At 37.6% G+C, this 20,787-nt stretch overlaps 1 long non-coding RNA gene across 1 annotated transcript in view; it reads right to left on the reverse strand.

Moving 5' to 3' along the window:
- LOC309659892 overlaps positions 1-20,787 on the reverse strand; it is a 408,054-nt gene that overhangs the window by 12,037 nt on the left and 375,230 nt on the right. The gene's annotated exons all lie outside the window — the stretch shown is intronic.

The raw sequence follows: 20,787 nt of genomic DNA on the forward strand, positions 1-20,787 counted from the left end.
TATCAATTTATATTCCCACCAACAGTGCAAGAGGGTTCCCTTTTCTCCACGCCCTCTCCAGCATTTATTGTTTCTAGATATTTTGAAGATGGCCATTCTGACTGGTGTGAGGTGATACCTCATTGTAGTTTTGATTTGCATTTCTCTAATAATTAGTGATGTTGAGCATCATTTCTTGTGTTTGTTGACAATCTGTATATCTTCTTCGGAGAAATGTCTATTTAGGTCTTCCGCCCATTTTTGGATTGGGTTGTTTGTTGTTTGGATATTGAGAAGTATGAGCTGCTTATAAATTTTGGAGATTAATCCTTTGTCAGTTGCTGCATTTGCAAATATTTTCTCCCATTCTGAGGGTTGTCTTTTCGTCTTGTTTATGGTTTCCTTTGCTGTACAAAATCTTTTAAGTTTCATTATGTCTCATTTGCTTATTTTTGTTTTTATTTCCATTTCTCTAGGAGGTGGGTCAAAAAGGATCTTGCTGTGATTTATGTCATAGAGTGTTCTGCCTATGTTTTCCTTTAAGAGTTTTATAGTGTCTGGCCTGACATTTAGGTCTTTAATTCATTTTGAGTTTATTTTTGTGTATGGTGTTAGGGAGTGTTCTAATTTCATTCTTTTACATGTAGCTGTCCAGTATTCCCAGCACCACTTATTGAAGAGGCTGTCTCTTCTCCATTGTATATTCTTGCCTCCTTTATCAAAGATAAGGTGACCATATGTGCGTGGGTTTATCTCTGGGTTTTCTGACCTGTTCCATTGATCTATATTTCTGTTTTTGTGCCAGTACCATACTGTCTTGATTACTGTAGCTTTGTAGTATAGTCTGAAATCTGGGAGACTGATTCCTCCAGCTCTGTTTTCCTTTCTCAAGATTGCTTTGGCTATTTGGGGTCTTTTGTGTTTCCATACAAATTGTGCAATTTTTTGTTCTAGTGCTGTGAAAAATGCCATTGGTAGTTTGATAGGGATTGCATTGAATCTGTAGATTGCTTTGGGTAGTATAGTCATTCTCACAATGTTGACTCTTCCAATCCAAGAACATGGTATATCTCTCCATCTGTTTGTATCATCTTTAATTTCTTTCATCGGTGTCTTATAGTTATCTGCATACAGGTCTTTTGTTTCCTTAGGTAGGTTTATCCCAAGGTATTTTATTCTTTTTGTTTCAATGGTAAATGGGAGTGTTTCCTTAATTTCTCTTTCAGATTTCTCATCATTAGTGTATAAGAATGCAGGAGATTTCTGTGTATTAATTTTGTATCTTGCTAATTTACCAAATTCTTTCATTAGCTCTAGTAGTTTTCTGGTAGCATCTTTAAGATACTCTATGTATAGTATCATGTCATCTGCAAACAGTGACAGCTTTACTTCTTCTTTTCCAGTTTGGATTCATTTTAGTTCTTTTTCTTCTCTGATTGCTGTGGCTAAAACTTCCATAGCTATGTTGAATAATAGTGCTGAGAGTGGACAACCTTGTCTTGTTCCTGATCTTAGAGGAAGTGGTTTCAGTTTTCCACCATTGAGAATGATGTTGCCTGTGAGTTTGTCATATATGGACTTTATTATGTTGAGGTAGGTTCCCTCTATGCCTACTTTCTGGAGGGTTTATTATCATAAATATGTGTTGAATTTTGTCAAAAGCTTTTTCTGCATCTATTGAGATGATCATATGGTTTTTCTCCTTCAAATTGTTAATATGGTTTATCACATTGATTGATTTGCATATATTGAAGAATCCTTGCATTCCTGGGATAAACCCCACTTGATCATGTTGTATGATCCTTTTAATGTGCTGTTGGATTCTGTTTGCTAGTATTTTGTTGAGGATTTTTGCATCTATGTTCATCAGTGATATTGGCCTGCAGTTTTCTTTCTTTGTGACGTCTTTGTCTGGTTTTGGCTTCAGGGTGATGGTGGCTTCGTACAATGAGTTTGGCAGTGTTCCTCCCTCCGCTATATTTTGGAAAAGTTTGAGAAAGATAGATGTTAGCTGTTCTCTAAATGTTTGATAGAATCCACCTGTGAAGCCATCTGGTCCTGGGCTTTTGTTTGTTGGGAAATTTTTAATCATAGTCTCAATTTCAGTGCTTGTGATTGGTCTGTTTATATTTTCTATTTCTTCCTGTTTCAGTCTCAGAAGGTTGTGTTTTTCTAAGCATTTGTCCATTTCTTCCAGTTTGTCCATTTTATTCACATATAGTTGCTTGTAGTCATCTCTCATGATCCTTTGGAATTCTGACGTGTCAGTTGTTATCTCTCCTTTTTCATTTCTAAATCTGTTGATTTTAGTCTTCTCCCTTTTTTTCCTGATGAGTCTGGCCAGTGGTTTTTCAATTTTGTTTATCTTCTCCAAGAACCAGCTTTTAATTTTATTGATCTTTGCTATTGTCTGCTTCATTTCTTTTTCATGTATTTCTGATCTGATCTTCATGATTTCTTTCCTTCTGCTAACTTTGGGGGATTTTTTTTGTTCTTCTTTCTCTAATTGCTTTAGGTGTAACGTTAGGTTGTTTATTTGAGATGTTTCTTGTTTCTTGAGGTAGGATTGTATTGCTATAAACTTCCCTCTTAGAACTGATTTTGCTGCCTCTCGTAGGTTTTGGGTTGTCTTGTTTTCATTGTCATTTGTTTCTAGGTATTTTCTGATTTACTCTTTGATTTCTTCAGTGATCTCTTAGTTATTTGATAGTGTATTGTTTAGCCTCTATGTGTTTGTATTTTTACAGATTTTTTCCTGTAATTGATATCTAGTCTCATAATGTTGTGGTTAGAAAAGATACTTGATATGATTTCAATTTTCTTAAATTTACCAAGGCTTGATTTGTGACCCACTATATGGTCTATCCTGGAGAATGTTCCATGAGCACTTGAGAGAAAGTGTATTCTGTTGTTTTTGGATGGAATGTCCTATAAATATCAATTAAGTCCTTCTTGTTTAATGTATCAGTTAAAGCGTGTGTCCATATTTATTTTCATTTTGGATGATCTGTCCATTGGTGAGAGTGGGGTGTTAAAGTCCCCTACTATGATTGTGTTACTGTCGATTTCCCCTTTAATGGCTGTTAGCATTTGCCTTATGTATTGAGGTGCTCCTATGTTGGGTGCATAATTATTTACAATTGTTATATATTCTTCTTGGATTGATCCCTTGATTATTATGTAGTGTCCTTCTTTGTCTCTTTTAATAATCTTTATTTTAAAGTCTATTTTTTCTGATATGAGAATTGCTACTCCAGCTTTCTTTTGATTTCCATTTGCATGGAATATCTTTTTCTATCCCTTCACTTTCAGTCTGTATGTGTCCCTAGGTCTGAAGTTGGTCTCTTGTAGACAGCATATATATGTGTCTTATTTTTGTATCCATTCAGCCAGTCTATGTCTTTTGGTTGGAGCATTTAATCCATTTACATTTAAGGTAGTTATCAATATGTATGTTCCTATTACCATTTTCTTAATTGTTTTGGGTTTGTTATTGTAGGTCTTTTCCTTCTCTTGTGTTTCCTGCCTAGAGAAGTTCCTTTAGCATTTGTTGCAAAGCTGGTTTGGTGGTGCTGAATTCTCTTAGCTTTTGCTTGTCTGTAAAGGTTTTACTTTTGCCATCAAATCTGAATGAGATCCTTGCTGGGTAGAGTAATCTTGGTTGTAGGTTTTTCCCCTTCATCTCTTTAAATATCTCCTGCCACTCCTTTCTGGCTTGCACAGTCTCTGCTGAAAGATCAGCTGTTAACCTTATGGGGATTCCCTTGTATGTTATTTGTTGTTTTTCCCTTGGCGCTTTTAATATTTTTTCTTTGTATTTAATTTTTGAGTGATTCATATGTGTCTTGGTGTGTTTCTCCTTGGATTTATCCTGTATGGGACTCTCTGTGTTTCCTGGACTTGATTGACTATTTCATTTCCCATATTAGGGAAGTTTTCAACTATAATCTCTTCAAATATTTTCTTAGTCCCTTTCTTTTTCTCTTCTTCTGGGACCCGTATAATTCGAATATTGGTGTGTTTAATGTTGTCCCAGAGGTCTCTGAGACTGTCCTCAATTCTTTTCATTCTTTTTTCTTTATTCTGCTCTGCGGTAATTTTCACTATTTTATCTTCCAGGTCACTTATCCGTTCTTCTGCCTCAGTTATTCTGCTATTGATTCCTTCTAGAGAACTTTTCATTTCATTTCTTTTGTTGTTCATCATTGTTTGTTTGTTCTTTATTTCTTCTAGGTCCTTGTTAGACATTTCTTTTATTTTCTCCATTCTATTTCCAAGATTTTGGATCATCTTCACTATCATTACTCTGAATTCTTTTTCATGTAGACTGCCTATTTTCTCTTCATTTGTTTGGTCTGGTGGGTTTTTACCTTGCTCCTTCATCTGCTGCGTATTTCCCTGTCTTCTCATTTTGCTTAACTTACTGTGTTTGGGGTCTCCTTTTCTCAAGCTGCTGGTTCATAGTTCCTGTTGTTTTTGTTGTCTGCCCCCAGTGGCTAAGGTTTGTTCAGTGGTTTGTGTAGGCTTCCTGGTGGAGGGGACTGGTGCCTGTGCTCTGGTGGATGAGGCTGGATCTTGTCTTTCTGGTTGGTAGGACCCTGTCTGGTGGTGTGTTTTGGGATGCCTGTGACCTTATTATAATTTTAGGCAGTCTCTCTTCTAATGGGTGAGGTTGTGTTCCTGTCTTGCTAGTTGTTTGGCATAGGGTGTCCAGCACTGTAACTTGCTGGTCATTGCGTGGAGCTGGGTCTTAGTGTTGAGATGGAGATCTCTTGGAGAGCTTTTGCCATTTGATATTTCATGGAGCCAGGAGTTCTCTGGTGGACCAATATCCTGAACTTGGCTCTCCCACCTCAGCGGCACAGGCCTGACACCCAGCCAGAGCACCAAGACCCTGTTGGCCACACGGCTCAGAAGAAATGGGAGAAAAAAAGAAAGAAACAAAGAAAGAAAGAAAAAGTAAATAAATAAAATACAATAAAGTTATTAAAATAAAAAATAAAAAGAATTAAAAAAAGAAAGAAAGGAGTGACCAAACCAAAAAACAAATCCACCAATGATAAGAAGCACGAAAAACTATTAAAAAAAAAAAAAAAAAAGGACAGAACTCTAGGACAAATGGTAAAAGCAAAGCTATACAGACAAAATCACACAAAGAAGCATACACATACACACTCACAGAAGGAGAAAAAGGAACAAAAACATATATATCTTTTGGGAAGTCTGAGGTCTTCTGCCAGTGTTCAGTAGGTGTTCTGTAAGAGTTGTTCTACATATAGATGTATTTCTGATGTATTTGTAGGGAGGAAGGTGATATCCATGTTAGTCCTCCACCATCTTGAAGGTTTCTCCCACCTTTCTTTTCTTACTTGCTCCCTTAGACCTGGAAATTCTTTACTCTTACTTTATTTATTTATTTGTATTATAAAGCACTCTACCAATTAGGCACAGTTCATAAAATCAACTCCATCATTAAGGGACAGTGTTTATTACTTCATTTTTGTTTTACTCATAGGTCAAAATACCCTGTCACAATAGACCTCATGAATAGAAAATAAAATTCTTGTTCACATTTATTCTTTTATGGAAAAGTCTCTTTATTATATATATCATATTGATTATAGACTACAAGTTCCTTGGGGACTAAATTTATGTCTGTTTTAACTACTGCATAAATTAGCACATGTGAAACACTTATGTGAATGTGTGCATTTATAGCTTTCTGTGTCTAAAAGGAATCAGATTTAAACTACAAGGCATAGGAGATTCCTGGTTTGGAATTAGAAATGCTTTGAAAGTAAAATATAGTTTAAAAATTATTCTCAAATATAGGCTTCTTAGTTCTTTTCTATTATATCTCCTTCCCTGTAAAGTAAGAACACCTACAATTTTGTGAATATTAATCATGTATTTTCAAAGAATCCCCCTCTACATAGTGATAATATCCTGGAAAAGGAGAATTAGTTTGTAGAGTAGAAGGAAAACCCACTTCTGTCACTTCTTTTGTTTTGTCACTGTTGAAAGCCTGCAAGATTTTAAAAAGATCTGTCTCAGGGATCCTTTTCACTACATCCTTTTTCCAAATCCTGATCTTTTGGCTACTGCTTGAAAAACACTAGCCTAACTTCTGAAACAGACGTAGGTGGCCAAGTCCTCTGATGTGACACATCCCTATTAATAAGCCAGGGTGGCCCCAAGAGGAAGCCTGGCTTCCTCACCAGGGGCCCAAGTGCTTCTGCAGCAATTCAAGTAGATCTTTGTCTCTCCCCCACCTCCACCTAATGAGCTGACTCTTTCCTTTATCTGGGACACCTCAAAGCTCTACTCCCCCTGAGCCACCGTGGGGAATGGCTTTCTTACTATCATTTTTTCCAACGAGGGTGATATTTCTACCTCCTGTGGGACAAATTACTCTCTGAGCTGCAGCATTCTGTCCCTTTCTGTGTCTCAGAGAGCAGCAGCTGCTCCTTAGACACTGGAATCCATACTGTGCGTCACCACCTCTTATAAAGCTAGACATCCCTCCTCTTTTCTTACTACTTACTACTGGCAGGTTAACTTTCTGTCCTGGGAATTGTCAGTGGCACATTCAGTGAGTAGACTAGACAACATAGTCAAGCCATGCAGTGAGAAGAAGCTTTTTCAGTAGGAAATCACACTCTTTAATCATTTCCAAAAGCATATTTTCATCCTAAGAGTTTCAGCCCAATACAAAATGACCTAGCAGGCTAAATAAGCACCCAAAGCCCTGTGTACTTATCTATGTCATTCTTCTAATCCCCCTGAGATTGGATCATCAATAGATGGAATGAGCCCTAAGGTCCTCTTGTCTCAGCATCCTTGATGCCGAATGGAACAAGAGGAGGCAGAGCGCCAATAACCCTGCCTCTCCCTCACCCATCCTTTAACTCTCCCAGTGTAAGGGAACCCTCTGATTTTATGGCTTAATTCATTTTATAAGTTTCTTTTCATTGGTTAATCAGAAAAGGTAACACCATTCCACACACATGTTCTAAATCATTGTAGTAACTGAGCCAGATTCTTAATGCCATTATGCTGATTTGGGTCTACAGAGTTCTGATTGAAAAGATGGTGTGAAATGTGTGTGTGTGTGTGTGTGTGGGTGTGGGTGTGTGTGTGTGTGAGGTGGGTAGAGAGAGAGGGAGAGGGAGAAAGAGAGGGAGAGAGGGAAGGGAGGAGGGAGAAGTAGGAGAATAGAGAGAGAGATAGAGACGGAGAAACATGCACACGCACTGTATGCACATACAGAGACCTGTCTCACCAATTCCTGGTTCTCAAGATCTTCAGAAAGTCTAAAGAGTATGGAAACAGAGGAAAATGACTTGGATTTTAATACTGTCACTTGTTTGAAATGTGTTTGAGTGGAGGCAAAAAAGTAAGACAGGAAGAAAGATAATATTACCTTTTATAATTTCTTACCTGTCATGGATAGGAAGATTGAACTGTATCACAGACACAGGTTATAGTTTTGTCTCGTTTTGTTTTGTTTGTTTATTTTACTTTTTTTTATGGCCCTCAAGCTTTTCAATCCACTGACTTTGGTTGGCTTCAAGAAACCTTCAAATTGTAGGTAATGCATCAGCGGTGGCATTTGGGCCCAGTCCCTTTTCCTTCCTGCTTGCCATGCTCTAATATGCTCAAATTCTGATCAGGACAAAATTCAGGGGACCTTTCTGTATGTTTGATACAGAACAAAGCTGAATTTGTCTCTGACTATTGCACTCATATTGGGACTATGCTTACATCCTTCTGTACTTCTTTTGAATAAAAGACAGCCTATGAGATGCTGTTTGGTACATGCAAGAAAACATTTAAAGGTGCTTCTCCAATATTCACTGTGATACTGAAGGTCCCAACTGTCCTGTGTGTAGTAAATTTTTAAGATAATGAGTTTAAGTTTTTTCTAGGCAGTGATGTATCAAAGCTTTGTTTCTTTCTTTGTCAGAAAACTACTAGAAGCTCCTCGTTACTTATGTTGGTTGATGTTTTAAGATGTTAATTAAAAATAAAGGCACATATAAATCATAATTTGATCCTCCATGTCATTCCAGTCATAATAGCAAAATTTTAATTCTTAATGCTCAAAACACTTAGATGGAAGTCAGCAAGTCACTTTTTACAAAATATTTTCTACCCTAGCCCCCTTCCCCCCAAAATTGTGAACCATAACATCAAACATATATAGAATTGGGGGCAAATAAAACTGGGACATTTAATGTTTGAGTTAGTACTCAAAATTATATGTGAAATACAGTTGGTTCTCATTATTCACATTCGTCATGTTCTATAAAATTGCCGTGAACGCTGAATTAGTGAATATTGAACCATTTCTCCTAGGATAAATACAGGATTAGATTCCCACAAGCCTTTGGTCACAACGTTTTCACAACTGATCAATATATAATCTTGTTTTATGCATGTTTCTGTTTAAAGACACTATATTGAATGTATGTTGTTGATTCATTAACACTGAACTTAAACCAACAGCATCATAACTCATGCATGAATGAAACTTGTCAAACTCACATCCCATAAGGCATATCACAGCCTTCCTGTACTTAGGAACAATAGACAGCCCTTCAGCACCACACTTGGGGGCCATTTTAAACAGTGAAATCACCCATAAAAAACACAAAAATGTGAAAAATGTGGCACTAAATACACCACAAAAAGAACATTTATTTATAGGATGAGAGCTGAATCAAGAAGGCAGCTCAGCTGTGAAAGTGTATGTGTGTTGGCCATCTCAAATTTTTCGCTGCTCTGTGCATGTCTACAACTGACTAGGAAAGTACAGCAAGTATTGATTTGGGGATTACAAATGAAGTCTAGTGAGTAGGCCAATTCGCAAATAATGGAATCCCCAAATAATGAGGATCAACTGTAACTTATAATTTAGACCAAAGGGCCAGATGATGCAGGCTTCTAGAGAATAGACAATCCCACCCCATAGATCTCCATGACCTGGTCAATCTCCTTTATCTTCCAGAAAACCCTTCCATGGGGCAGAGACTTCTCCAAATAACTCTCGAGTAATGAAGAAAGTTCATCAAGTATTACAGATGACAGTGTACCTGGAACTACCAATTGTTCTGTTGATGCCTTTGGTTTAACCTGATTCTTATAACATTCAGCTTTTAGCTTTTTAAAATTCTTTTTAAAATACTTAACTTTCAAAAAGAATACTTAACTATATAAAATCTTACTTATCATTGCATTTCAGGCTTTGCCTAGTGCTATCTCAAACTTGCTTTGCCTTCCTACCTGAAGTAACCTCATCCTTCACGCCTCTAGAAGGGTACCCTTCCCAGCCCCGGGACTCTTGGCACCTGAGCCAAGTGCCCAGCTTCATCCTTCCTCAGAGCCTCCTTAAATGGAAAATACACATTTAAAATGGATACACCTATACCTATAAACATATATACATACATAGGTGTGCGTATTAAGGAGAAGAGTTATATGTGCAATAAATAGCTCTGAGTTTTGGGTTTATTTCAATATTGAATTTTAAAATGAAAACAAAATATCCAGGCAGTATATTAGTTCTTTCTTCTCATCTTAGTAGCTGAAGTTAATGAAAAAAATCAAGGACACTTTACAAAGATGATAGACGATGGGACTTCCCTGGTGGTGCAGTGGTTAAGAATCCTCCTGCCAATGCAGGGGATGCGGGTTCAAGCCCTGGTCCAGGAAGATCCCACATGCCACAGAGCAACTTCGTCTGTGCTCCACAACAAAAGAAGCCCTGGCAATGAGAAGCCCACACACCACAACAAAGAGTAGCCCTGCTCACCACAACTAGAGAGAGCCCACGCACAGCAACGAAGACCCCACGCAGCCAAAAATAAATAAAATAAATAAGTAAATAAGTTTATATAAAAAAAAATGATGATAGACAAGAAGTTCTACCCAGTAGTTCCAGGTAAAGTGCAGCGTTCTTGACTCTGCTAAATTCAGCTCTAGAGAAGGCAGAGAGAACACAGAGTCAGAGAGGAGAAATTAGATAGGTATCTAATTGAAACTTCTTTAAGAAGAGTGACTTATTTTTCTTAAGACATGGAATTGTTTCATTAAACTTGTCTCCTGTTTTCCAGAAACTGTACGGCTTAAGGGAACTTTTATAGAGATTTCAGACCTTCCAATAATAATTCTTTTCAGACTTTTAGCCTCGGCTAATATTTCTTGAGTGACCTGAACAAAACAAACACCAGTTTCTGGATGCCTCTGGTCTTATAAAAATCTGTCTGTGACTTCCTGTTTCTAATGCATCTAATGCAGTTCTGCTTGGAATTCTAGGTCTCACATACCTGGTCAGGGTTGTTTCTTCCTTTTCTCCAAAAGAACAGTTCTGAAACTTTAGGGAGCATCAGAATTACCTGGAAGGCTTGTTAAAATGTAGATTCATAGGCCCCAGTCCTACTTCTGATTAAGTAGTTCTGGGGTGCGACCCAAGAATTTGCATTTGTAACAAGTTTCCAGGTCCTGCTGATGCTGCTGGCCTGGGGACACTACACTTTAGGTACCACTAACCATAGTACAACCCATTCACTTTGGATGCTTTAGTACAAGGCCTGCCACATTGTAAATACTCGATAAATGCTTGCTCTGTATCAGTTCAATTTCCTTACTCTCCAGTGAATATGCCATTTTCAACCCTGTCCTTGTTTAGTTGCCCACACTTTATAAATCTGTTTTTACCTACCTAAATCAATCTTCACCTACTCAGATCCACCTTGACTAAGGTAAAATCCCAATCAATTTTCTTAAAAACTTTGAAGTCATCACTAACTCTTCCTTTCCTGAATACACATTGACCCATGCAGTTATTTATTTTTTTTATTATATATTGGCATAAATGTGTACTAATTTGTTTCCTTAGTAAAATTGTTTTTCCGTCTAAATGAGGAGGGCTGAGGCCTTATCTTCCATATCTGTTCTTTCCATCACAGTGTCCAAAATAACTGTTGAATGAACAGGATGGATTATTTCCTTTTAGGTGCTCAGATATGTATCTATTTTGAAGTTTTTAGTGAAACTCATAAAACTATATATTTGGGTAATAAGAGGGTAGGTGGCAAGTGCAAATAATTATGCAATTTCTCTTGAAGTACTAAAGGGAGACTTGGAAGAAAAAAAACTTCAAAACTCAATCCTATTGCCAACTTAAAATTTGCTATTTTGAAGTTTGAGTGTTTTGAATCTCAAATCCTACTGCATAGCTGAACCTCTTATCTTCATTATAAATAATTAACATAAATATATATTGTATACAGTTAGTATTAGTGATATGTATATACACACATATGTGACTTAAATGCTACAGAAGCTTTATTTTGCTTCCCTGGAGTTGTCTCCGTGTCTTACTATTAAAATCAAGCAAAAGGCCTGGAGAAAGACAATTTCAAGGAGGCCCTTATTGCTGCTCCCATCATTGAGGCCTGAAGGACTGCTAGGATTTCTGGGCACCAAGCCATATTTCATAAAGTTCTCCATAATTGTTTTCGAGAAAGCTGAGGGTTTCTAATAAAGGGATTTCTCAGTCTTTTTCTCATATTTTGAACATTTTCCTTTCAAAAGAGACATACAGGCCATTACCCATTGAATTAAGCAACTTCTCTTCAATAAGTGCTGACTCCTCTGCTTTTAGATGGTTGACTTGTAGTTAATTTTGTACAGAAAGGAATTAACTTGAACACCATTAGATTTATCAGATATCTCTCAAGGAAGTAACTTTGGTTTAGAAGAAACTGAATTAATTCATTTGTTAATTCATTCAGTAAACGTTAATTGAGGGCCTATGAGTGCTGGGCATTGTAATAAATGTTTTAGAGGGTAGACAGATGCATCACATATGGAGTTTATTTTCAATCAGCTTATGCCTGGTAGAAAATATATGTCCATAAAGATCTACATTTTGAGCAGAAAGAATTAACTGTCATAAAGGAGGCTAGATGTGATACATTTTGAGAAAGAGTACAAAGTCTCCAGAGGATGTTAGGGGAAACTTCACTGCAAAAGCTGTTTTTAGTTGGGTCAGCAAAGATGCAGATGATGTGTGGAGTTGGGGAGATGAACTGCTTTTACTAAACCTGGACACTCTTCACTCCAGTTGAATTCTGGAGAGAGGGACCTACCAGGGATGGAGGGATGTTAAGATGGAGGGATGTGAAGAAGGCTGGAAAAGCTGGCTGCTGCCAGTTCAAGGAGGGCTGTCACCTTTAGGCCAAGGAGAATGGGTTTATGCTATGTATAATGGGAAGGGAAGTGAAAGGAATCAATCTATACTTGAACAAGATTAGTCTGGCAATGGAGTATAAGTTGAATTGTCTATAATCTCCCTTCTGGTCTCACATCTATGATTTTGATGAATTGGTCTCTTTATGGACCTTTACCTCTCCCGAACCTTGAGACTTAAAGGAATTTCTTGGGCAGTGTTGCTTTCCTAAATAAAGAGAGGGCCTAGAATCCATGACCACCTTATTGAAAGGACTTGTCTGGAGGATTAAAGTGGATTAAATAGGTAAGCTTCCTGGAAGAAAGCCTATGGCTCAGTTATGTATATGTATACTTCATGACTCAACAGGTATATCACGGGCTTCCAAAAAGTATTGAGAGAAAAATCAAGAGCTGTCAGCACTCTGCAGAAATATGTAGTTTTCAGTAGCAGAGGTGATTTTTATCCAGCCTAAATTGCTCCAGATTGTAGTCTAGACTGTCTGAGAATGGAAGAAGTTAAGTACTCACAAGATAAATATTGACATCCTGCAGATAACCTTCGACTCTCCTATGGGGAAGGAGTCCAGCAAATAAATACTTTAGATATCGTATATTATTAAGTTATTAGGTGAGGTCTAGAGAGTTGCTGTTTTAGCTTTATATTAATGAATTATGAAGGGTCAGGATATGCATTCAAAGTGAGAGAAAAATATGTACTTCCAGAAAACATAATTTTTCTTTCATGTTATTCTGTACCTAAACTAAGGTGAGAAATTAATTACAAAACCAATACAGCTCCCATCAACGTATTACGAGGCTGAGAAACTCAAAGTCAGCTTTCTAGGTCTGTTTTTAAAATTGATGCACATTTGTGGAAATTAGATAGGTATTAAAAATTACAGAAAATAAATGTTTATTAACCCTACCCATATACACTGACAAAATTGAAAAGTTACCCCGTTTGTTCTGTAAACCTAATATGCTTCATCACACAATAGCTTTTGAGTTTTATGTGTGAAATGTCATTTTTTTCATACTTCTCAAAGTTGTTTGGGGGCTGCTCTGTGTTACAGCTTTTAGATCTGCCAGGCCCACTCTCCCCTGCCTCCTGGCCCCCTCTTTATCCTTATGCCCCCTCTCTGCAGATGGCTTGGTGACTCTTTTCCAAAGGCATTATTAGATGGGATATAGTTGCAAAAGCAGAGCAATTGCACCCTCAGCTGGTCAGAGAAGTGGTTACATTCTGAGATTATCTGAGCTTGGGCAGAGCAACCCAGGGGGGCTACAAGCATCTATTTTAAGATAGGGAGATGAGCTTTCTTGTGGATTCTAAAGTTTAGCGATTTCCCAATATCGACTCATTATTGTCGATATTATTACCCCTTCCGTGTTATTTCTGGAATTATCAAGGAAGAGAGAAGAAGGTATGCCGAGCTCCTCAAGGAATACTACTTATCACTGGCATTTTCCAGCCTGCCAGCTAAATGGAGTCAACAAAAGTTTAAGTTCGTAATAGGCACATCTCAGGCCTATGATAAAAATCTCTGGACAGGATAAGTGAATGACTCATAACTATGTTTCATCTGTCTCTCTAATTCACCTGTCTGCTTTTTAGGAGGAAATCAGCATTAAACTGATTTAGTACTTTCTAAATCTAAGGATGGAAATAAACATTTGATGTTCCCTCCTGACCTCCCCAGACTCAATGTGAAGAAAGGAAATAAGTTTCCAGGGCCCAGGCGGATACTGAGCACACTGACGGGGGGTGAGACGGCCCTGGATGTGCAGCCTGGGCTGACGTGCAGCGGCAGCCCAGCACCCAGGCGGTGGCCCCGGAGGGTGTTGCAGCCACCCTGAGGCCTGTGGCCAACCTCTGACCCTAGACCTCATTCTTCAGCTCCCCACCCCCAGACCCTTTATCCTAACCCCATCCCACTCCAGTTTTCTCTGAGTGTGCCCCCGATTCCCTGATGCTAGGGGAGGACACGACCACAGGACCCTCTCAGACTTCTGAGGAACAGTTGAGCATCCCACCTGCATGGACACTTCAGGGGAGTGACAAGCCCCAGGTGAAAATTTCCGTCATCCTGGCTCTTGGTTGTCAGAGGGTGAACAGGAGACAGGGATGGTAGGGATGGCAAAACCACCAATTGCTCTCGGTGGTAGGTGGGTGAAGATGGGATGCATAATGCCAACCTTAGATGTCAGCTTGGAGACCAGCAGAGCTACCTCTCAGGGACCGGTGGGGGAAACTGAGGCCCAGGGTGGATAGATCATTGCCCAGTTTGGGTTCCTCTCCCCCCATACCCTTAGCAGGTCTCAACTCCTCCCTGTCCTCCCCCAAATAAATCGAGCCTAGCTATTTTCCCTGAAAAAAAAGCTGAGGGACCCCAAGCAACCAAGTTGGTCCCTTCCACCGAGGAGAAGAGCCACATTCTTTCCACGAGGACTCGGAAGGGGCAGTAACAGGGGCAGAAAGCAGCTCTTTGCCTGTGACGCTCAGCCGCTTTGGAAAGGGCATCTCGGGCACTTTCTTCCTGGGCTCATTGGGTGTAACTGCGCTGTCATTAAGAGCAGCTGGGCATTCAGAGTCTCAGTTATTTACATCAAAGTCATCTGTCAATTGCTAATTGTTTTTCTAAAAGCCATTCACAATTTTAACTTTCAAAAGTGCACTTATACCTTAATTCAAACTGCTGAATTACGATGCATTGATTTGGGCATACAACGTTTCCAACTAATTTAGGCAAAATTCTGGTGAGCAAGGGAAGAAATGTGGTAGTGGATGTAAGAGGAGATAAGGTCCCCAGTTAGAGCTGTTTTTCTAGCAAGACAGATACGTATATTACACTGTGTAATGAATTGGTCCTGAGGCTGTGATAACAAGCACGCTGTCAGAAATCCCTGAAGAACTGGTATATCCAGCTCTGACCTCCCCCTCCTGACCTAGACCCAAACTCACAACCTCCAACAGGCTTTTTTTTTTTTTTTTTGACTTGACCCTCTGTTACCTGAAATTCAGCACTTTGTACTTTGAAAATGAACATTAAAAAATGAGCAAAACAGCTTCATCATCTTCCTAGTGAATCCACTCTCCCTCCTGACTTGTCTTTTCTCTCTGTGACAGCATATTTTCTCAGTAATGGATTCATTTCTCACTACTCTTTCTTTCGAGCATCTATTTTCCAAAGAGATCTCTATGCTACCTTGATACTCCTTAAATGTTCCTCCTTTCCTCCTTCTTCCACTCACACTCCTACCACTGTAGTTCTGTCCTGATACGTGAGTAGGTTATACGACAGCACTGTGAGGCAGTCTCTCCATCTGTGGTCCATTCTCACAGGATGCTCACCAAACACTGAAGGAAAGTCAATAAGCTGACTGTGGTTTTCAGTGCGTTCTAGAATCTGCCTCTGGTCTTTGCTGCAGAAGCTCCTACTCTGTGAGTTTACTTGTCAGTGAAGCTGGTCCCTCGCACATGCTCCTTGTTAGCTGGATTCTAGGCTTTTGCCATGTAGTTCTCTCTGCCAGAGATGCCTTCCCCTCACCTTTCACTTTTTCAAACTGTATCCATCTTTCAAGGACAAGCTCACATCCTACCTCTTTTATGATAACTTCTCTGAATGCCATGCTAAGAAAGAGATCCTAGAGTCCCCTCACCCAGCCCTCTATACAAAAAAAAAAAAAAGGGTAATATTTGCCTTGCCATATGTATGGTGCATATGGTATATTTTATCCTTCAAGTATATTTCTCATTTATTTTCCTAGAATATGTGACATTTGGAGCCTCATTCATCCTTACGACTTATTCATCCTTATATTCTATCAAGTATCTAAACATTTAGCACTCTGTACATAACTATTTCTGTTGGTAATGTGAACATATATCTATTTTGAACATATATTTTTAGGGAAAATGCACTTATAAAGAAAATACTTATACTTAATTTTTTTCCTTTATCAATAAACCACGAGTTTCAGCTAAATACCTTGCTGAAAGAAAAATATACTAGCATCTTACACAGTCATAGGTCTTACAGAGTGCTCTAAGGCAATTCTTTAGGGCGATTGCTCCAGTGAACAGGTTAAAATCAAATAAAGTTATATAGTGATCATTTATAAGTAAATAGGTACTTTTAAAAATAACACTTGGAATTTTTTCCCCTTGATTGTTTTTAAACCCACATTCTGAAACTTGACAAGAACAGCCAGATAAGCTTAGCAAGTCCTTTCTTTATAAACACTCCATCCAGCCCATATTCAGACACACATTTTGCAATATTAGATATCAAATTAATAAAGTTCTTCTGCATTTCTAATCTTACCTGAACTGTGGTCTCCTTGATACATTTGAATAGAAATTTGGTGAGATACTTGTCATTCAAGAAATATTTACTGAGCAACCAATTATGTGTCTGGCACCAGGGAAACTGGTGGTTAGCAAAACAGACAAGGTCCTTGTCCCCATTTCTAAGCTTTATGCTGGGAATATGCCTTTTCTATTTTATTTTCTGTTTGAAATACCATTTTAGGGATGTAAATAATTGTTTAAAAAAGAATTAAGGAATGTAAACTGGTTAGCTACATTTCTGTCATCTGCTTACTTCCTTCTAACTTAAAAATGACAGACAATAGTACCATGAAAACTTATTTTTATTTTTGCTTTATAGCAGAAAAAAGTACCTGAAAAGAAAGTTTATCACCAGTGTTATCAGAGGACATAACTGGGTGTCTCCTGGTTGAGTGCATGCGATTCAAACTTTTTCGTCTTCCTCCTCTCTTCAAATCATAAAACACACCAATAACGTACGTTTTGGATAGATGGAGGAACTAAACAGAAAGCTTTATAAAAATTTAAATTTAGAGTTGAAAGGGACCTTTGAGAGCATGTAGTCCACCCACCTCGGTTTTCCATAAAGAAAAAGAAAACTCAGAGAGAAAATTACTTTCTCAAGAGTTTGCAGTGAATTAGTAGTAGATCCCAGACCAGAAAGTCTTCAGACATCCCGTTCAATTTTTCTTCCTCTAAACTACATTGTTCCTGACAGCTACTTTTTTCACTTATTCATTCCACACAAACATTGTTTTTTCTACTGTGTCTAACATTCCTTTGCAGTCACTGCGGATAAAGTAACAAAAACCCAGTCCATACTATTAAGAACCTCACAACGTGGAGAAGGAGACTGCCTGCTCTAGGGCAGTTTGTTAAATGCTATAATAGGAGATTGCACAGGTTATTATAGGAGCAAAATGAAAGAGCATCTGACACAGAGTGGGAGGGCTAGAGAAGGCTTCCTGAAAGAGGAAAAACCCACTCTGGATCTTAGAAAAACTAGATAAATAATAATTCTGTACATGAGAATAAAGCCATGAGTTGATATTCCAGACAGAGGGAACAGTTGTGCAGAGGCTCAGTATGAGATTGCATGGCAAAGTGTATAGGACGTAGAGTCTGACGGGCATAGTAAAAGATGAATCTCAAAAGGTAGAGAGCTAGATCAAGGGTCTTGGATGCTTTGCAAAGGAATTTTATGTTTTTTTTCCTAATAGTGATAAAGAGCTTTTAAATTATTTTTTTAGTGGGGAGTGGTGGGTATATGCATATGTTAAATGATTAAATCTTCACTTTCAAGAGATCATTACTGTAGCAGTGTAGAGGACAGAGGTTGATCAAACTGCCAGCAGAGAGACCAGATAGGAGATTGTGGTAGTAATTCACGCAAGTGATGATAAACAATCTAAATCTCATTCTTATTACTCATGTTGACCCAAAGAAAATGCAGGCATCGCGCATACTATCCACAACAATACCAGCCCACAAATCCTAGTCTATGAATGCACTTCAGGAGTACATAAGCCCCTGAAAGTGAAAACTTATTTGGTGCATGTAGGTATGTACATTTCACTGAAAAGATAGGCATAAAATATTCTCAAAGAGGTGAGACCTCCCACCCCCCGCCCAGTTTTTAACATCTACTTCACCAGAAGCCTGAAAGAGCTGAGGCGGTTTCTCTAGTGCCTAACACCGCACCTAGAGAATCCTAGTCTTCCTAGATAATTAGGTCGGGACTTTACATAGAAGAGAAATCATTTTTTGAGGCGTGTATCTTTTGGCTAAAATCGATGTAGTAGATTTGTAACTCTGTAGAAGCAGTGGTAATTATCATGACTCTCCCAGCAGAATTTAGGCACCAATTCATAAAAGTTGAGAGATAGAGTCTTTTTCATAGTGGAGGTGAAGAAATATTGAAAAATGCACATTTGGTTGACATCCTTTGGTATAATCAGACTTGCTGGAATTTCTGAGACACAACATAGCAGAAGGATCCCAGTTTCTCTTAAGTCTTAATTTAGATTATTGGGATGTATTCTACACTAGCATAACTCTTTCCTTGTGAGGAACCAAAATGCTATGGGTTTCAGAAAACAGTAAAGATAGTCAACAGTCTCAAAATGACTCAGATGACTTAATCTGGAGTATGCAATATTGCTGCATAAGTAGTTTATAATATAACAGATAGGACTCTTCTATGTCAGCATCAAGATTGCCTGATCATTGTCAGAAAAACCAACGAAATGTGTATTTCTTTGATATTGGTACGTAGTACTAAGTGTTGCATACTGGATACTACAGACATTTAGGAAAAGATGTCAACTGAATGAAATAAAATGCAAATTGGGGCATAAATGCTACCTTCCGAATGCAATGTGCTTATTGATTGCTTCCAATAAAATAAATATTCAATTATGGAGAATTGTAACTGTAGTGTCATAAACATACTGTGTTTTCATATTTGGGAGAAATAACATCTATTAATACTGAGATTTTACTATTCTTTTGCTTTACTTTGTGTTTAATAATTCATGGATATATACATATTTATGTTTATACTCATATATTTGTTATATACACATACAAAAATATAAATTACAAAGCAAAATTCGTAATGAATAGCCAAACTAAGGACTGAGATATTGCACAAATTTGCATCTACCTATATTCTCCTTTCCTGCTTCACCCCCTTTTCTCTCCTTAAATGTAACCACTAAGCTTACCTATTTTACCTATTGTAAAAATACAATAAATTTTGTATTTATTGTTGATTTGCTTTTTGATAAAATATCTGTTTATATATATATTTATAATATATATTTGAATATGTATAAATATATATTGACTATATACTGAACATATATTTAGAATATATATATACTGAAATAATAAATTACTTGCTTTTAAGCTTTATAAAATAATATTAAATATATGTAGTTTTCTGGAACTTTCTCTTTACTCAGCATTATGTTTATTTCTCATCAGTTTATAATATTCCATTGAGTGAATATTCCACAAGCTATTTACCCATTCTTTTATCAGTGGACACTAAAATTCTAATGGTTCCAGTATGAATGTTATGTAAATGTTTTAATTGCATTTTTGCAGATAATTTATTATTCTCATTTTCATCATCTAACGTAACAGTGTCTAGACTCTGAATCTACTTCTCTGTAGGTATAGACAGTGACACTCTTTGCCTCAGAACTGACTCTAACTTTTGACCTATTATTTTTCCTTCCTGGAAATAGTTCTCCTATCAGCTGACTTTCTGGCCAGTCACTTAGTCCCCTTATTTGTGGAGTAAAGAAAGACCAGCTGTAGGATAGCCTTGGTGGTATATAGGGCAGCCTTCCTAGAGAACGATGTATTAAATCAAAGACCAAAGCATCTTTGTTTTAAGAGATATTTTTGTGATCTAGAAAAAAATATGCTTCTTTATTGGTTGGGCCAGCAATAGTACTTTTTCACCAACATGGAAATATTTTTATTATCTATAAATCTACAGAGCACAGGGAGGGCCTTCAGCTCCCTCCTCTGTCTCTTTTGCATGGAGATTGTGGATAAGATGTGAAAGAAGAGTGTCCTTCAGTCCACTGGACATTTTTATGAGAGTGTTTTGGGAAAAGTGTTTACCCTGAGCTTGTATCATACATCTAAGCATCACTAGCAGTACCACTCCAGCATCATCACTCTTACCACCTTCGTCAGAATTACCTGTAAACCTGAGACCTGGTAGTTCTTCTGTTCCTTAATGTTCAACTTTAAATAGAATTCTAGACATTAAGCAACACTCCAAGTTGAATCTTCAATGATACTACAATTTTTGCATTATGAAATATTATTTATAAAAATATTGGATATTTTGAAAAATACCTTGGTCCTCTGATAAATACAAAGAGATGATATCATCAAACATAAAAATATAAAAAACATTAACATGACTAACTGCTTCCTTATAAGCATTATAAGCAGTAACATGACTTTGTTCTTTTTGAGTAAATTGATGGTAATCACAAGTTTAAAAAAAAAAAATTGAGCAAACCTGAAAAACATAGGTATTTGTCCATCCATAAATATGCTCTATAAGCAGAAATTATTACATTATGATTACATTTTCCAAGTACTGAAATTTTGGTCACTGGTGAATTTAGCAAGAAACTCATCAGTGGAACTGTGGTGGGTATAGGCCAAGTTGGAGAGGGACAAATAATGGAAGGAAGGGAGAAAATTATTCA

Source organism: Balaenoptera physalus (genome assembly GCF_965194825.1).
Source record: "Balaenoptera physalus genome assembly, chromosome: 4".
NCBI lineage: Eukaryota > Metazoa > Chordata > Mammalia > Artiodactyla > Balaenopteridae > Balaenoptera > Balaenoptera physalus.